At 37.4% G+C, this 17,944-nt stretch overlaps 1 protein-coding gene across 1 annotated transcript in view; it reads right to left on the minus strand.

The window, feature by feature from the left end:
* Positions 1-17,944, minus strand: part of GPC5 (glypican 5) — an 815,401-nt gene that overhangs the window by 26,840 nt on the left and 770,617 nt on the right. The window lies entirely within an intron of this gene.

Raw genomic sequence — 17,944 nt, forward strand, 5'->3', positions numbered from 1 at the left:
AACTATGAAGTCCTGGTGGTGTGGTGGTTAAGAGCTTGGCCGCTAACCAAAAGGTTGGCAGTTCAAATCCATCAGTTCTACTCTGCCCCACGGTGTCACTATGAGTCAGAATCAACTTGACAGCAACAGGATTGTAACTATATGCAAACACAATGCCATTCATCTTTAGAAATAATAACTTGAGAGCAGTTCACTGAATAAATATGACTTTCTTGGGAAAGGTACACATAAATAAGGTTAACGGTTTATTCAAAAAAAATTAAGAAAACAATATTTGGTAATTTATGTTATGAATTAATTTCTGAAGATCTCTACTTCTTAAATATATGATTAGAAAGAAAATATATAAATTGTAATCATGTTTTATTCATAGAAAAAGTATAGGTTTCATAAATTCTGTCACTAAACTTTCCTGACCTTTATATATTCAGTTTTCCCTCTTGTTTATAATCTGACTGAGCAGTAAAGGTGTAGCCATTAACCAATCAAAATGAACCTGAAAAGGTCAACAGATTACATATTATATTTGCTTTTCAAAAAAACATGTAAGGCATTTAAATTCTGGCACATTTCTGTAAGACCAAACTTGTAAAATAAATCCATGGTGACATACATGAGACCCAGGCTCCCGGTAAAACTTGTAATAAACATGAGAAGGAAGTCCAACTGCCTGTCTTCTCGATTCGATTTTCATATTTTAAAGTCAGTCTCAAAAATCCTAATAACTTAAATATAGGAAGTGCTTCTGCTAAAAAATGCCGTAAAATATAACAATCTTGCCAATATTTTCCAGGCTGCAAATTTCAAATTGAGAACGACCTTGGTATTCACAAATTAGCACATCCACATATTTTGCAACTATCTGTGGTTATTAATAATTTCTATTATGACAACTATCAATTATATTTATCAGTCAATTGTAAATAAGTAATCATTATAATCAGCCAATTGTAAATAATACAGGATAGGGTATCTTGATCTTACAAGTCATCTCAATGTGTGATGCAAAGAATGCCAGTACCGGAGACTAAATATTTTTTTCTGAATGGTCAACTTGCTTGTAGCATATATAATGTCTATACATTTTGTATTTTCAGTGTGTAAAGGCAGAACGGGTAAACAAATTGTGTCTTTTAAAATACTTTTAAGTGTTGCCTTTCTTGCTATATGATGTTTTAAATATTTGGAAGAATAGAAAAATAAAAAGGTTTGCCCTCATTAGGAAATATGTAAGAAATAAAACTAGCTGAGGTGCAGCGGTTAAAGAGCTATGGCTGCTACCCAAAAGGTGGGCAGCTGGAATCCACCAGCCACCCCTTGGAAACCCTATGGGGCAGTTCTATTCTCTTCTATACGGTCTCTGTAGTCAGAATTGACTCGATGGCAATGGGTTGAGATAAAAATAGAAAAAAGAATTTTTTTAGCACTGACCTATCATTTAGGAGGAGGTCAGGAGCAATGTTTTCCAGTAACACTAAAGATAGCAAACCATAATAGAACAAAGTGACATTGTTTTTGTTCAGAATGGAAGGTGAGGCCACAGTGAAAAAGCTGCCTACGTGGCCTCCAAAGAAGTGTTGAGAAGTTGGAGAAACTAAAAGAAAAAGAAAATATGACAATTTGGGAAGGAAATCACACTCAGAAAATCTGTTCGAAGATGTTAGGATAAGCACCTAATTAAGCACCAGCAGGCTGCAGCAAGATGGGGCAGGTTTGGAGCTATGTATTCACACCTCTGTTGTACTGAGAAGATGCTGAAGGCACTGTCTTTTCAGAAGTTTCAGGTTTCTGGGCCTCTAAGGGGCCAAGAAGCCTGTGGTTACTAAGGCAAAACAGCCAGTAGATGAAGAAACAGCAGTTTTTAAGCCCAGAAAGTTCCACTGTATGTCTCAGGTAAGTTGTCATGCTAAACACAAAGGGTACTTCAAAATGCCTAAGCTTCTTGTTTCTCTAAGTATGATGTCCTTTCAAAACCACTGTACAAGAGTAAGTCATTACTTCATAAGCTATTTTAACAGTTATATGTCTATAGATTATGCTATGTTTTAAAATATTGTGGCTATCACTTGACTAATGTCAAAAAGTCTCTGTGAGATCTGTTGCAAGTAGCTTCTAACAGAGACTTTACACTCATTCCATTACTCAGCCCACCTCGTTACATCTCATCAACAGTACATGTTTGATGCTGGATATCACAGTTGAGCAAGGAGCTGTAAGTTTCCATCTGGCCTCCAGGTTTTGATCCAGGGGCAGGAATCCTTAATTCCCCAATTAGATAGGGAGGGCTCAAAAAACACTGCACCCATATTCCCAAATGATCTGTAGTTTTAATTTCTCTCAAAAAAGGAGTAACTATTAAGAGAAACTATCTAAAACACAACAAGAAGGTAAAACATGACTGTGTACACTTTTGATGATTTAATAAGGCAAGCCACCTGTGTCACCACTTGTTATTCTTAGGTGACTCATAGCAGCCCCATGTAATAGAGTAGAACTGCTCCATAGGGTTTTCTAGGTTGTAATCTTTATGGGAGAAAATTGCCAGGTCTTTCTTCCAAGGAGCCACTTGGTGGGTTGGACCCACCAACCTTTTGGTTAGCAGCCAAGCACTTAACTTTTGTGCCACCAGGGCTCTTTGAGTCACCTCCAAAAACCAAAACCAAATGCACTGCCATTGAGTCGATTTCAACTCATAGTGACCCTATAGGACAGAGGAGAACTGCCCCATAGAGTTTCCAAGGGGCGTCTGGTGGATTCGAACTGCTGGCCTTTTGGTTAGCAGCTGTAGCACTTAACCACTATGCCACCAGGGTTTCCTGAGTCACCTCTAGGTTCATATAATTTTTTTGAACTTACTATTTAATATTAAGGAGCCCTAGTGGTGGAGTGGTTAAAGCAATCGATTGCTAACCAAAAGGTTACAGGTTCAAAACCACCAGTGACTTCAAGAAAGAAAGATGTGGCAGTCTGCTTCTGTAGAGGCTTACAGCCTTGGCAACCCTATGGGGTCGCTATGAGTAGTCAGAATCGACTCAACGGCAGTGGGTTTTGGGTATTTGGTATTAATAAGGGGCATACCATACACTGTTAAGTAAAAAGCTTACTTGCATGAATTACAAATCATTTTTTTCTTGTGCAGTTGCAACTGATTATCTGATCGAAAAATGAACTCAAAAGATTTTGTTTTATTTCCCAGAAAGATATTAATCATCTTTTAAACCTGATATTAAAACAATATTACAGCTTTCCTTCTTTGACTGACACTAATGCCAGTCTCTGGTATTCTCCTGTCTTGAAGCTTTGTTGTGCTGCTTGTTCCCTCATTAAGGAATTAAATAAATCTTTCACAACTGTTTATTATATATTAATTTTAGATTCATATTGTTTTTCATTTTGAAAATTATAGTTAGACCTAACACATTGAAGAAAACAAAGATCCTAGAAAAAATACTGCTTATAATGGATGGGATCTTTTTGGTGGGAAATGAGAGAAACTCAAAGTTATCTTAAATCTCCCTAAAGAGGGAAGTTATTACTGGGACTTTTAACTAATATGTCAAAAGCACAGATAAGTGAAAGACTCTCTTGATCTAGTTCTTCAGCAATGTTATCAAGAATCTTTTGTACTTTAAAAAAAAAAAAAAGAAAAAAAGCTTTCCTCTATGTTGGTTCCTTTCTCAAGCAGGCTGTCTCCAAAAAATAGCAGGGAAATCTAGAACCTCTAGCCTTATCAGCTTTAAGTTTAGACACAAAAATAGAGGGAACTTATTTCTCATTGATCAGAATCCACTGTACTCTTGCTCACTGGTCTGGCTTTGGGTCTGTTCCTTTTCCTGAAGCATCTATTGACAATTTGCCTATCATTGGGTCATCTTCCCAACCTGGGGGCACTGATGGGATCAGCTGGCCTACCCAAGTCAACTGAGAGTTGGACAGGAGTGTTCCCTGAGGATGAATAAAAGGCACCAGCAACAAATGAATGAACTAATGAAAAAAAAAAAAAAAAGAAAGAATGAGGAAAAACAAGAAATGAAAAAAGAAGTATACTTTATAATAATAAAAGATGCAATCCATAAAGTTAGGAATATGGCAAATAACAGCAGCATACGTGTAGCAACAATTTAAAATAAAAATACAATGGAAATAAATATAAAAAATATTTTAAAAAAATTATAGAAGTAGAAACCTGAGAATTGTAGAACTATTATATAATTGGCCAACTCGAATGCAGCTAACAACAACAAAAACAAATGGGGAATTACTGGAAGAATTTGCTTTAAAATTAGAAATAGGACACCCTTGTCGTGTATTACACACCCTAAATTAATGTTTATATGGAAGCACTAACTGTATTAGCAAACGTTAAAAATAATATATTGGAAGATTTTGCTGGAAAAAATTTACATAGCATTTGTGGACCTGAAAAAAGATAATTCATCTGTCCTGGTCTTAAACAATACTGTGAATAAGCAAAAGGAAATACTAACTCCTGGAAGATAAGACTGTGAAACAGCTGAATAGCATACTTGTTGTTAGGTACCATCAAGTCAGTTCTGACTCATAGCAAACCTACGCACAACAGAAGGAAACATTGTCTGGTCCTGTGTCATCCTCATAACCATTGTTATGTTTGAGCCAATTGTTGCAGCCACTATGCCAATCCATCTCGTTGAGGGTCTTCCTCTTTTTTGCTGACCTTCGACCTTACTAAGCATGATGTCTTTCTCCAGGGACTGGTCCCTCCTGATAACTTGTCCAAGGAGTACTCTTACTTATCAAGATTAAATAGCATGACTCCCTTCAAGATGGTTGCTTTGCTAGGTTCACCAATCTAAAAAAAGCTCTGCCCATTCCCTAGCACACACTTATCCCCCTATCATATTATATATATTAACTTTACATCATAGTATTTAAGTAATGTTAACTTTATATCTGGAAACCCTGGTGGTGTAGTGGTTAAGAGCTATGGTTGATAACCAAAATGTCAGCAGTTCAAATCCAACAGGTGCTCCTTGGAAACCCTGTGGGGCAGTTCTACTGTGTCTTATAGGGTCGCTGTGAGTCAGAATTGACTCGAAGGCAATAGGTTTGCTTGTCTGTTTGTTTTTTAACTTTATATCATGGTATTTAAGTTACAGCATATCAAAAAGAGTGAACATAACCTAAGAGCTTCGCATTCTCTTTTGGGGGAAAGAGTGTGTTTTCCATGGTACGAAAGATAGTTGTATAATGTTAGACAGAAGTAAGACTTTGTCATGTCTTTATTTTCAGGTTAAATGTAATTTAAGAGGTAGTCTCAGTCATCTAGTGCTGCTATAACAGAAATACCACAAGTGGATGGCCTGAACAAAGAGAAATTTTTTCTCTCACAGTCTAACAGGTTAGCTAGAATCCCAAATTCAGGGTTCCAGTTCCAGGGGAAGGCTTTCTCTCTCTGATGGCTGGGGAAAGGTCCTTGTCATTAATCTTTCCTGGCTGAGGAACTTCTCAGCACAGGGACCCCAGGTCCAAAGAACACGCTATTCTCCTGGCTCTTGTTTCTTGGTGGTGTGAGGTCCCCAAGTCTCTCTGCTTGCTTCTCTCTTTTATATCTCAAAAGAGATTGGTTTAAGACATAACCTGATCGTGTAGATTGAGTCCTGCCTCATTAACATAACTGCCTCTAATCCTGCCTCATTAACATCATAGAGGCAGGAGATACAACACCTAGGAAAATTGCATCAGATGACAAAATAGTGGACAATTACACAATACTGAGAATCATGGCCTAGCCAAGTTGACAGATATTTTGGGGAACACAATTCAATCCATGACAGAGGTGTATGGGTGCCAAGTTGACAGGGGGTGAACTGTGATAACTAAATTTATGTGTCAATTTGGATAGGCTATGGTGCCCAGTTGTTTGGTTAAACACCGGTTTAGATATTGTTGTGGAAGTTTTTTGTTGATGTGATTCACAACTACAATCAGTTTACTCTTAATAAAGAAGATTACACTTGATAATATGAGTGAGCCACATCCAATCAGTTGAAGGCTTTAGAGCAAAAACCGAGATTTCAGAGAAGGAATTTTCCCCAAGACTTTAACATAGGTATCCTTCTAGAGTTTCTAGTTTGGCTGATCTATAGATTTCAGACTTAGGACTGTCAGAGTTTCTAGCCTCTCTGACCTAAGGATTTTGGACTTACCACAATCACATAAGCCAATATCTTAAAATGAATCATGCTCTCTTTCTCTCTCGTTGTTGTGTGCTGTCAAATCTAATCCAACTTATAATGACCGTATAAGACAGAATAAAACTGCTTCATAGGGTTTCCTAGGCTGTAATCTTTACAGGAGCTGATCTACAGGTCTTTTCTCCCTCGTTGCAGCTGATGGGTTAGAACAGCTGACCTTTCTTGGTTAGCAGTGGAGTACTTAACCATTGCACCACCAGGGCTCCATTCTCTTTCTCTTGCTCTCTCTCTATATGTATATATTTATATATTCATATTTAAATATACATATGCACGTGCACACACACACACATATGTATATGTATATATCTTCTGTCGGTTCTTTCTCTCTGGAGAACTCTAATACATACACCTCTCTTCTAATTCTAAAAGTCAATTTTATAATTTTATAAGCAAAAAAACTGGCATTTCCTCACATGTCAGCAATCCTTTCAGAAAACACCAACTTTTTTCCCAGCCATATCCCCATTGAAAAAGCCGTTGTAAATGTACTTTTAATGGAAGAAAGGGAATTCAGCCAACAAGAGGGTGTATTGACCTGCTAGAAGCTGGAGGGTGGTTGGATCATCGTGATAGCTCAGCTGGGAAGAAGGGACCCATGGCTCCAAGTACACACAATGCCGTGGTGGAGGCAGTTTTTCAATATAAAATTCCCTTGAATGGCAAAAACTGAGAAGAGGGGCAGAAATAAAGATGATTGAAGTGTTAGCTATGGAAACAGCTAAGTGGGTTGACACTCCACGTGCTTTTCCCCAGCTCTTCCTTCTGTCATGGCCTTTGAGCACAGGATAAAGCCACAGAAATAATCTCAAGAGAAGGGCATTTTTTGCTAAGAAGAAGCCAGGCTGAGTGAGTGATAGTTGAGGGAGAGCCAGATTTGAGAGACCAACTTAGCAATCAGCGTATGACCCTCAGCAAAGATCAGAAGGAAGTTAGGGCATCACTGAAGATGACCATATAAGGAGAGATGGAGATCCAAACCTGAGGTCCTGTCCAGACCCCTGCCAACCCGCTTCCCCATCACACCACCTAAGCCGTTAGCTCATGAGCAACCCCCAGGGCATTGGGGGTAGGAGCACCAAATGGACAGCAACAAAGTAGAATCAAAGATTCTTCTCAGAGTGGCATTGACGTTAGACTAGAAATCTATTCAGTTATGGGGAAACAAAAGGAATTGTCTCTCTCTTTTTATTATTTTCAAAACAAAAAGATGTGATACTAGTTTTATTAGGACTTACATGGCTGTAGGAGAGAGGTTACGATCACCTTACATAGTGAGGAATCAGGAAATGGCTCAATAATTTAAAAAAACAAGCTGGTCTTTTCAGAAAAAGGTTACTGTTTGGATTACAAAGTTCACTAATGGGTGGGAGGTAGTAGTATTTCACCATAATAATTTCCAGATTAATGGAAAATTTAAATGTTAAAAATTAAATTTCAGATGCACTCAAATACAAGTTGGGATTCTATAGCACTGGGTTTGGTAAAGGCATGACTAACATGAACCCACAGCTGGAGGCTATAAGGGAAAAGCTCACAGATCCACTGGATAACAATTTAAATCTCTATTTTTCAATTAAAGTATTTTCTTGCTTAGTAAAACCATTAAAAATGCACTTGTAACAATATTACAAATATGTCTATACGTACACATGTATAAATATGTATTAAAAGAAAATGATCAAGTATTTAAAATTGAATTGGATCCACATTACAACATGTATCTTGGTATAAAAATTGTGATTAACAAGTCAGAGTAATGTTCCCCTTGTTTCAGTAACATTTATTAAAAAGAAAGGTACCATAACAAAGGAAGAGAAACAGCGGATCTGTAACCCTTGGATTTCATACCGTTTATGAAGAGCTTGATTTTTGCCTCATTTAAAAGAATCATAGCCTTTAAATTAGTGGAGGGAATAATGAGATGCCTGCATCTCCCTTTCGTGAATAACAAAAGTAGCTTAATTTTGAAAAGTGCTTCAACAACTGCATCTATTGTGTGATCAGTTGAGGGTCCTGAAATCTATATTACCTGAAGCCCTCTTCTCACATACAACTTGTGAAATTGACAGGACCTGGTTCTGTCATGACCACTCCCAACAGTGTCTGCTGGTCACCCTGCCTTATGCAAATATAGATCTATTGTTCACCTTCTCTTTATTCCTTCTGTTGAGAGCTCTTATGCCTAGATGGATGTGCAAGATAAGTCATTGCCATTGTGATGATTTTCTGAATTCATTTATTGAACAAAAGGAAATAAAACTACAAGAAATGATTATCTGAGATTCAATGAAGGCATTCATTTTCTCCTTATAAAGTTTGGAGAAGATTTAATTCACATAGTAACATAGGACTAGCTCTACAAGTAAAATGCTAATGTGGATGTATATAGGCCAGGTGTTGTTGCTGTTGGGTGACATCCAGTCAGTTGCAACTCACAGCCATCTTATGTACAACAGAACAAAACACTGCCTGGTCCTGTGCCATCTTCACAATACACATTGCTATGTTTGAGCTTATTGTTGCAGCAACTGTGTCAATCAAACTCATCGAGGCTCTGTTCTTCCTCTTTTTCACTGACCCTCTACTTTACCAGGTATTATATCCTTCTCCAGGGACTGGTCCCACCTGATAACATGTCCAAAGTATGTGAGACAAAGTCTTGCCACACTTGCCTCTAAGAAGCATTCTGGGTGTTCTGTTTCCAAGACAGATCTTTTTCCTTCTTCTGGCAGTCCATGGTATGTTCAATATTCTTTGCCAATGCAACAATTTAAATGCATCAAATCTTCTTCAGTCTTCCTTATTCATTGTCTAGCTTTTTCATGCATATGAGGTGATTGAAAATGCCATGACATGGGACAGTACATCTTAGTCCTCAAAGTGACATCTTTGCTTTTTAAGATTTTAAAGAGATTTTTTTTGTAGCAGATTTGCTCAATGCACTACATCATTTCCTTTCTTGACTGCTGCTTCCATGAGAGTTGATTGTGGATACTAGTAAAATCAAATCATTCAACTGTATGGATCATAACAAATCACTGATAGTCCAGCAAAGAATGGGAGTTCCAGAACACTGAACTGTACTCATCCGGAACCTGTACATAGACCAAGAGGCAGTCATTTGAACAGAACAAGGGAATATTTCATGGTTTTAAATCAGGAAATGCACGTATCTGAGTTGTATCCTTTCACCACACTTATTCGATCTGTATGCTGAGCAAATAACCTGACACGGTGGACTATAGGAAGAAGAACATGGCATCAGGGTTGCAGGAAGGCTCATTAATAACCTGTGATATCAGATGACACAACCTTGCTTGCTAAAAGTGAAGAGGACTTGAAGCACTTACCAATGAAGATCAAAAACCACAGCCTTCAGTATGGATTACACCTCAACGTAAAGAAAACAAAAATCCTCACAACTAGACCAATAAGCAACATCATGATAAACATAGAAAATATTCAAGTTGTCAAGGATTTCATTTTACTAGGATCCACAATCAATGCCCAGGGAAGCAGCAGTCAAGAAATTAAATGATGTGCTGCATTGGGCAAAGCTGTTGCAAAGGATCTCTTTAAAGTGTTAAAAAGCAAAGATGTTACTTTGAGGAGTAAGGTGTGCAGGACCCAATCTTTGGTACCTTCAATTGCCTCATATACATGCAAAAGTTGGACAACAAATAAGGAAGAACAAAGAAGAATTGGACCCTTTGAATTATGGTGTTGGTTAAAAATATTGAACTTACCGTGGACTGCCAGGAGAATAAACAAATCTGTCATGGAAGAAGTAGAGTCAGAATCTCCTTAGAAGCAAGGATGGTGAGACTTGGTCTCACGTACTTTTGACAAGTTATTAGGAGGGACCAGTGCCTAGAGAAGGACATCATGCTTGGTAAAGTAGAGGGAGGGTCAGTGAAAAAGAGGAAAAGCCCCTACAAAATGGATTGACACAGTGGCTACAACAATGGGCTCAAGCGTAACAAAGATTGTGAGGATGGTGCAGGACTAGGCAGAGTTTCATTCTGTCGTACTTGGGATCACTGTGAGAACCAACTGAAAGGCACAAAACAATAACATACCTGTGGATATAGTATTTTCTTGCTATGTTAGGGAGGTTATATCAGTGTAGGGTGTGTCTTACTTTTGAGATATAAAAAGAGCAGATGAGACACAGAAACAAGCAAGCACAAATGGGGGAAAGATGGAGGCCTCATGGAGATCACCAAGGAACTAAGGAACACCGATGCTAGAACAGCTGAGACAAGGATTTTCCCCCAGAGCAGGCAGAAAGAAGGCCTTCCCCTAGAGCTGGTGGCCTGCATTTCTAGCCTTCGAAAGTATAAGAAAACAAATCTGTTTGTTAAAGACAACCACTTGCAGTATTTGTGTTACAGCAGAGCTAGGAAACTAAGACAGGGGCATAATGGAAAATCATTGAGCCACTTTTGAAAATAGTTTCGTAATCTACTATAATGTTTAACGTTCACTTATCATATGATTCAACAATCCCACACCTCTGTATTTTTCCCAGAAGAAAAAACTTATGTTTACACCAAAATCTGTACCTGTTTCCTGAAGCTTTTATTCATAATTGACAAAGCTTGAAAATAATCCAAATACTGGTCAACTGGTGAATGGATAAACAAAGTTTAATATATCAGAATAATGTTATTCATCAATTAAACATAGTCAGCTCTTGACACACACCCGCAATGTGGCTATATCTCAAATGAATTGTGTTAAGAGAAAGAAGTCAGACACAAAAGTCTGCATACTCTGTGATTCCATATACATGACATTCCAGAAATGGGATAAATATAGGGATGGAGAATAGATCAGTGGTTGCCAGGGATTGAAGGGGGGTGTAGGGGCTTGACTATAAAGGAACAGCAGGAGAAAATGCTTAAGGGTTATGCAACTTTCTGGGTCTTGATTGCAGTGGTGGTTAGATAACACTATTTGTTTATTCAAGCTCATTGAACTGTACAACAAAAATGTGGGTTTTAGTGTATATAAGTTAAATAATAATTTAAACTCTTCTAACTGGATTTATAAAAATACCCATGAACATCCCTTTAGTCTAAAGTTAAGAATAATATTAATATTTGTCAAATTTTGTGAAAAATCATAGATAAATACACTTTAACAAGTAACAGAAATGAATCTGAATAAACCTAATTTCAACAGAAATATACCCAACACAGCAATGTGACTTCCTTTCTCTTAAAGACTGATCTCAATTTTTTTATTATTACCTTGAACTCCCAGGAACACATTGGTAGCTAAGGAAAGCCCTTGTTTTGTTTGTTCATTTGAAAGATACTTCTCGTTACTATGCTGCCTAAGCAACCCCTTATCTGTAATACAGCAAGAAAGAGAGCAATAGACCCAGAGACTCCATGCTGAGGACAATTGATCTACCTACATTCAGGAAAGAGAGATATATTTATGCAATCGTAGACTATATAGGTTTCTGTGGAGGTTAACTTCATAATGGTTTATATGGTCTGTATCCCTGTACACTGGTACATACCTGTGTGTGGCAAGGAACAAAGAACCTAGGGGTGGGACATAGATGAGGGAGAATAAGTCGTACTCTTCTGTAACGTCATATCAATTCTCTCTCATTCATCCAAATAGACATGCACAGCATCCCAAAGCTTTTCCCCTTCAATTTTCTAAGTGAGTTACAAACAACTCATTCGCTGCCCATTTATCTAACTTCTATAACTTCCAAAGTCAGCTTCCTTCCTATACTGGAAAAATACTGGTCAGGCAGACAAATAAATACAGGTAACCCAGAAGGTGTTGTTATTCCAGTGTTGGTGTGGAAGTCAGAGCTGGGAAAAGAAAATGAATGCCCACTGAAGACCTGAGGTAAGGCTCTGTACGTGAGTGCATGTGTGTGCATGTATGAGCGTCCATGCACACTCACACAGGTGCTAATGCACTGGCCCTGGTGAACGCCATGTTGGGTGGGACATCAGGCTCGTTACAAGGATTCTTCAGTACTGCTGTTTATGTGTCAAATCAGGAAAGGAGCAGGAGGTGGGAATGTTCCATTTCTACATTAATTCACTTTTTGAAGTACGAAAGAAATATTAAATCTTACTATTATTAGCAACCACTTGTTTTCTAGTAAATGGCTACTTGAGAAGGCGGAGGTGACCAATGATCAATGTTGACAAAAATGAACCACCAAGTTTCTACCTTTACCATGTGATCCGATATAATCATAAACATTCACCCCAGAGCCAAATACTAAACTTTTGAGGGAAGGAAAGTTTTTCATACCACCTTTAGTTTTTATTCACTCATTAAAAAGAAATGTGAAGCGATTATTATACCAAATGCTATCTTAAAGATAATCTCTATCTTGCTCTCTTGATCATTTCATTCTTTTTAAGTATGTATTCCTAATGATTCTCTTTATTTATTATTCATTTAAAGAATGTCACTGCATTGATCCTATCAAGAATAACTTATATTTCTCTGACCAAAAGTAGTAATAAAAATAACTATATGTCCAATGGTTATATCTTAAAGGTTAAACACCACTGTAGAGCTTTCATTTATGATTATCTGTGTATGGCATCTCTGGAGAGTCTCTTAACATTTCCCTAAAATTTCACATTAAAATAACTGGGCACACAGGTGTTATGACACAGGTCACAAGTCAAAAGGAAGTTCTTGACTCAATTCTTAAATCTACTGATGTGTATTAAATCACATATGTTGCATGAAGATAAGTAACTAGGCTTAACATATGAAGATAAGTCATTCCAACAGATGGATAGAAGAAAGTCATGACTGAAACCAGCTACCAGATAATGGCTTTAGTGCTATGTATAAAAAAAGATTTAATAATAAAGAGAAATATATTCTTTATGTAGCACTGTTGTGATAGTTACAGTGAACATACAGAGGCACGTATGTTCCCTTTGAGTACAAATGCAAAACAGAGAAGAGATTAAAATTTAGGCAAACGCTAGACGGTATTCATGTCAAAAATAATAATAAAAAATTACACAGACATTAAAATGAATATTATTATTTAAAACTGAGATACAAAGTCTTATCATTTATCTGTTTATTACAACTTGCTGGAAAGACTGAGGATATACATAAAGAAAACAAAATATAAATAAAAATATTTGAAGTGAAAATTAGAAAGTTGCTCTTAATGTTGCCACTTCATAACGACAAAATGCTGCTCATTGTTCATTGTGCACTTATCAACAGGTATTTGTTTTATCCATTTAGTTTTGGGTATAAGCAGAAATGTTAGTTATAGACCCAACATTTCGATTATGATAGGCAACTGAGATGAGAAAATTAATAATCAGTGCAAAAATCAGACCTATCATGTGAGTAAGGTAAAAATCCTTTTCTTGTAAAAGACACTGAACCTGAACCCTTTAACTATCAGGGATAGTCTATCAATTAGGATAGTGAATTGTTGTTGTTATTGTTGGGTGTCGAAAGTTGGTTTTGACTTATAGCAACCTTATATACAAGAGAAGGAAATACTGTCCAGTCCTGCGCTATCCTCACAATCCTTGATATGCTTGAGCCCATTGTTGCCGCCAATGTGAGGGTCTTGCTCTTTTTCACTGACCTTCTACTTTACCATGCATGATGTACTTCTCCAGGGATTGATCCCTCCTGATAACATGTCCAAAATATGTGAGATGGAGCCTTGCCATCCTTGCTTCTAAGGACCATTCTGGTCATACTTCTTTCAAGACAGATTTGTTCATTCTTTTGGCAGTCTATGGTATATTCAGTATTCTTCACCAACACCACAATTCAAAGGCATCAGTTCTTCTTTGGTCTTCCTTATTCATTGTTCAGCTTTCGCATGTGTGTGAGGCTGTTGAAAACACCAGGGCTTGAGTCAGGCACACCTTAGTCTTCAAGGTGACTTTTTTTTTTTTTTAGCATTTTAAAGAGGTCTTTCGCAGCAGATTTACCCAACACAATGTGTTTTTTTCATTTCTTGACTGCTGCTTTCATGGGTGTTGACGGTAGATCCAAGCAAAATGAAATCCTTGACAACTTCGATCTTTTCTCCATTTATCATGATGTTGCTTATTGGTTCAGCTGTGAGAATTTTTGTTTTTCTTATGTTGAGAGTAATCCATATTGAAGGCTGTAGTTTTTGATCTTCATCAGTAAGTGCTTCAAGCCCTCTTCACTTTCAGCAAGCAAAGTTGTGTCTTCTGCATACCGCAGGTGGTTAATGAGTCTTCCTCCAATCCTGATGCCCCCTTCTTCTTCATGCAGTCCAGCTTCTCAGATTATTTGGTCAACATTACAGATTGAATAGGTATGGCGAAACGATACAACCCTGATGCACAACTTTCCTGACTTTAGACAACGAAGTATCCCCTTCTTCTATTGAAGCAACTGCCTACTTGTCTACGTGCAGGTTCCTCGTGAACACAATTAAGTGTTCTGGAATTCCCGTTCTCCACAATGTTATCCATAATTCATTATGACTCACACAGTCGAATGCCTTTGCATAGCCAATAAAACCCAGTTAAACATCTTTCTGGTATTCTCTGCTTTCAGTCAGGATCCATCTAACATCAGCAATGATATCCCTGGCTTCAGGTCCTCTTTTGAATCCGGCTTGATTTTCTGTCATTTCTTTGTTGGTATACTGCTGCAGGCACTTCTGAATGATCTTCAGCAAAATTTGGCTTGCATGTCATATTAATGATATTGTTCGATAATTTCCGCATTTGGCTGGATCACCTTTCTTGGGAGTAGGCATAAATATGGATCTCTTCCAGTCAGTTGGTCAGGTAGCTGTCTTCCAAATTTTTTGCCATAGTTGAGTGAGCACTTTCAGTGCTACAACCCTTTGTTGAAACATCTCAATTGGTATTCCATCAATCCCTGGGGTCTTGTTTTTTGCCAATGTCTTCAATGCGGCGTGGACCTCTTCCTTCAGTACCTTTGGTTCCTGCTCGTATGCTACCTCCTGAAATGATTGAAGGTCGACCAATTCTTTTTGGTTTAGTGACTTTGTGTATATTCCTTCCATCTTCTTTTGATGCTCTCTGTGTCGTTTAATATTTTCTCTGTAGAATTCTTCAATATTGCATCTCAAAGTTTGAATTTTTTCTTCAGTTCTTTCAGTTTGAGAAATGCCAACCATATTCTTCCCTTTTGGTTTTCTATCTCCAGGTCTTTGCACATGTCATTATAATACTTTACTCTGTCCTCTTGAGCCACTCTTTGAAAATTCTCTTCAGCTTTTTTACTTCATCATTTCTTCCTATCACTTTAGCTACTGGATGTTCAAGAGCAAGTTTCAGAGTATCTTCTGACATTCATTTTTGTCTTTTCTTTCATTCTTGTCTTTTTAATGACATCTTGCTTTCTTCATGTATCATGTCCCTGATGTCATTCCACAACTCATCTGGTCCGCCGTCATAATGTTCAACATGTCAAATCTGTTCTTGAGGTGGTCTCTAAATTCAGGTGGGATATACTCAAGGTTGTACTTTAGCTTTTGTGGAGTTGTTCTAATTTTCTTCAGTTTCAACTTGAACTTGCAAATGAGCAATTGATGGTCTGTTCTGTAGTCGGCCCCTGGCATTGTTTTGACTGATGATACTGAGTTTTTCCACAGGCTCTTTACACAGATGATGTCGATTTAATTCCTGTGTATTCCATCTGGCAAGGTCTACATGTATAGGTGTAGTTTATGTTGGTGTAAAAAGGTGTTAGCAATGAAGAGGTTGTTGGTCTTGCAAAGCTTTAGCATGTGATCTCTGGCATTGTTTCTATCACCAAGGCCATATTTTCCAACTATGGATCCTTCTTCTTTGTTTCCAACTTTCGCATTCTAATCACCAGTAATTACCAATGCACCCTGATTGCATGTTCGATCAATTTCAGGCTGCAGAATTTGGTAAAAAATCTTCAATTTCTTCATCTTTGGCCTCAGGGGTTGGTGCTAAATTTGAATAATAGTTGTATTAATTGGTCTTCCTTGTAGGCCTATGGATATTGGCCTATCACTAACAGCATTGTACTTCAGGATAGATCTTGAAATGTTCCTTTTTGACAATGAATGCAGCACCATTCCCCTTCCGTTGTCATTAGGCATAGTAGACCATATGATTGTCCAATTGAAAATGACCATTACCACTCCATTTCAGCTCACTAATGCCTAGGATATCAATGTTTATGTGCTCCATTTCATTTTTGGTGATTTCCAATTTTCTTAGATTCATGCTTCATACATTCCAGGTTCTGGTTATTAATGGATGTTTGCAGCTGTTTCTAGTGAATTATACCAGCTTTATCTGAATATACTATATATTCTCTCCTGGCTTCTTTTCAACATGTAATGTATTCAAATTTCTCCATATATAAATATATGCATACACGCGGACATGAATGACTCTGTTAAAATCCTAACACTCACTTCTATTGTTTCTTTTCTTTCCTCATCATTTCTTCTCCCAAGTTTCCACCATAAGTAGTGCCTACTTCCTCATTTGTCACTTTTCCCTAATCTGCTATTATCTGCCTTCTTTCCTGTTAGCTTTACTGAATCAGTTCACCCTAACCTGCCTGATGAATACGTAATACTCAATTTAATGAATAATTTATGCCTAAGTCTTAATGAACTCAACATTTGACACTCATGAACCCTCCCTGTTCTCCAAGAATTATCTTTTCCATTGATATTTGGGAGACCGTTTCACTTGGATCTTCTATCTCTTTGGCCACTACTTCTTGATCCCTTTTCTATAGTATGTATTCTCTACCCATCTTTAATATTATATTCAATACTACCTCTTGTACCTCTTCACGTGTCTTGTTCTGGGTGATCTTATTCATGACTATTACTTCATTAATGCCTTATAGGCTGATGTCTCTAAAGACAGCATTTCCAGCTCAAAATATCCTTCTCATTTCTAAATCTTACAACCTATTGAACACATACTCCCAGATACTCTTCAGACAATATCGATTGTGTTTCTTTAAACATAATGAAACCATTTTCCACTCAAGCTCTGTGTGCCTAGTAGCTGGGTGTTTCCTTTTCAGAAATATCCCCTTCAAGTCTATGGCTACTGCCCCCATGGTTTCTTCATGAATTAATGCTTCAGCCTTTAGTTTCATTTTCTCCAATCTAAATACGGTCATCATGAAATTCTTTGAGAAATAACCCTTAAGTGTTTTCCACTGACTTTTAATTAAGGTTCAAACTATTTAGCATTGTAAACATGGAAACTTATCTGCTGTCACCATCCTCACAATTAACTTTTCCTTCAATCACATCAGTATTCTTGAGTTTTGTTAATTGTGCCAGGTTCTTTTTTACCTTGAAGCATTTTCCTGCATAATGATCCTTTCTCATGGATTAGAAAACTGCTAGCGGGTATAACTCATCATAAGCCTGAAGTCTTTTTAAAAGAATTATTTGAAGGGCCGGCTATCTGTATTCAGTTTTGTATTTCTAAAGTATTATATAACATTTCTCTATAGACCTTGTTTACTGTATTTGGGGATTGGTGTAAGTCTATCATGGTAAAAATAGGTAGCTGCCAACCAACATTCGTTCTTCATCTGTAATTTACAGACTTCTGTTTCATTTGGGAAAGTAATGTACCTGACTGAAATACTTCATTTATCAGGCTTTGTGGCATTTACAGAGGGCCATATGACCTGATAGATTT

Source organism: Loxodonta africana, chromosome 17, assembly GCF_030014295.1.
Source record: "Loxodonta africana isolate mLoxAfr1 chromosome 17, mLoxAfr1.hap2, whole genome shotgun sequence".
Taxonomy (NCBI): Eukaryota; Metazoa; Chordata; class Mammalia; order Proboscidea; family Elephantidae; genus Loxodonta; species Loxodonta africana.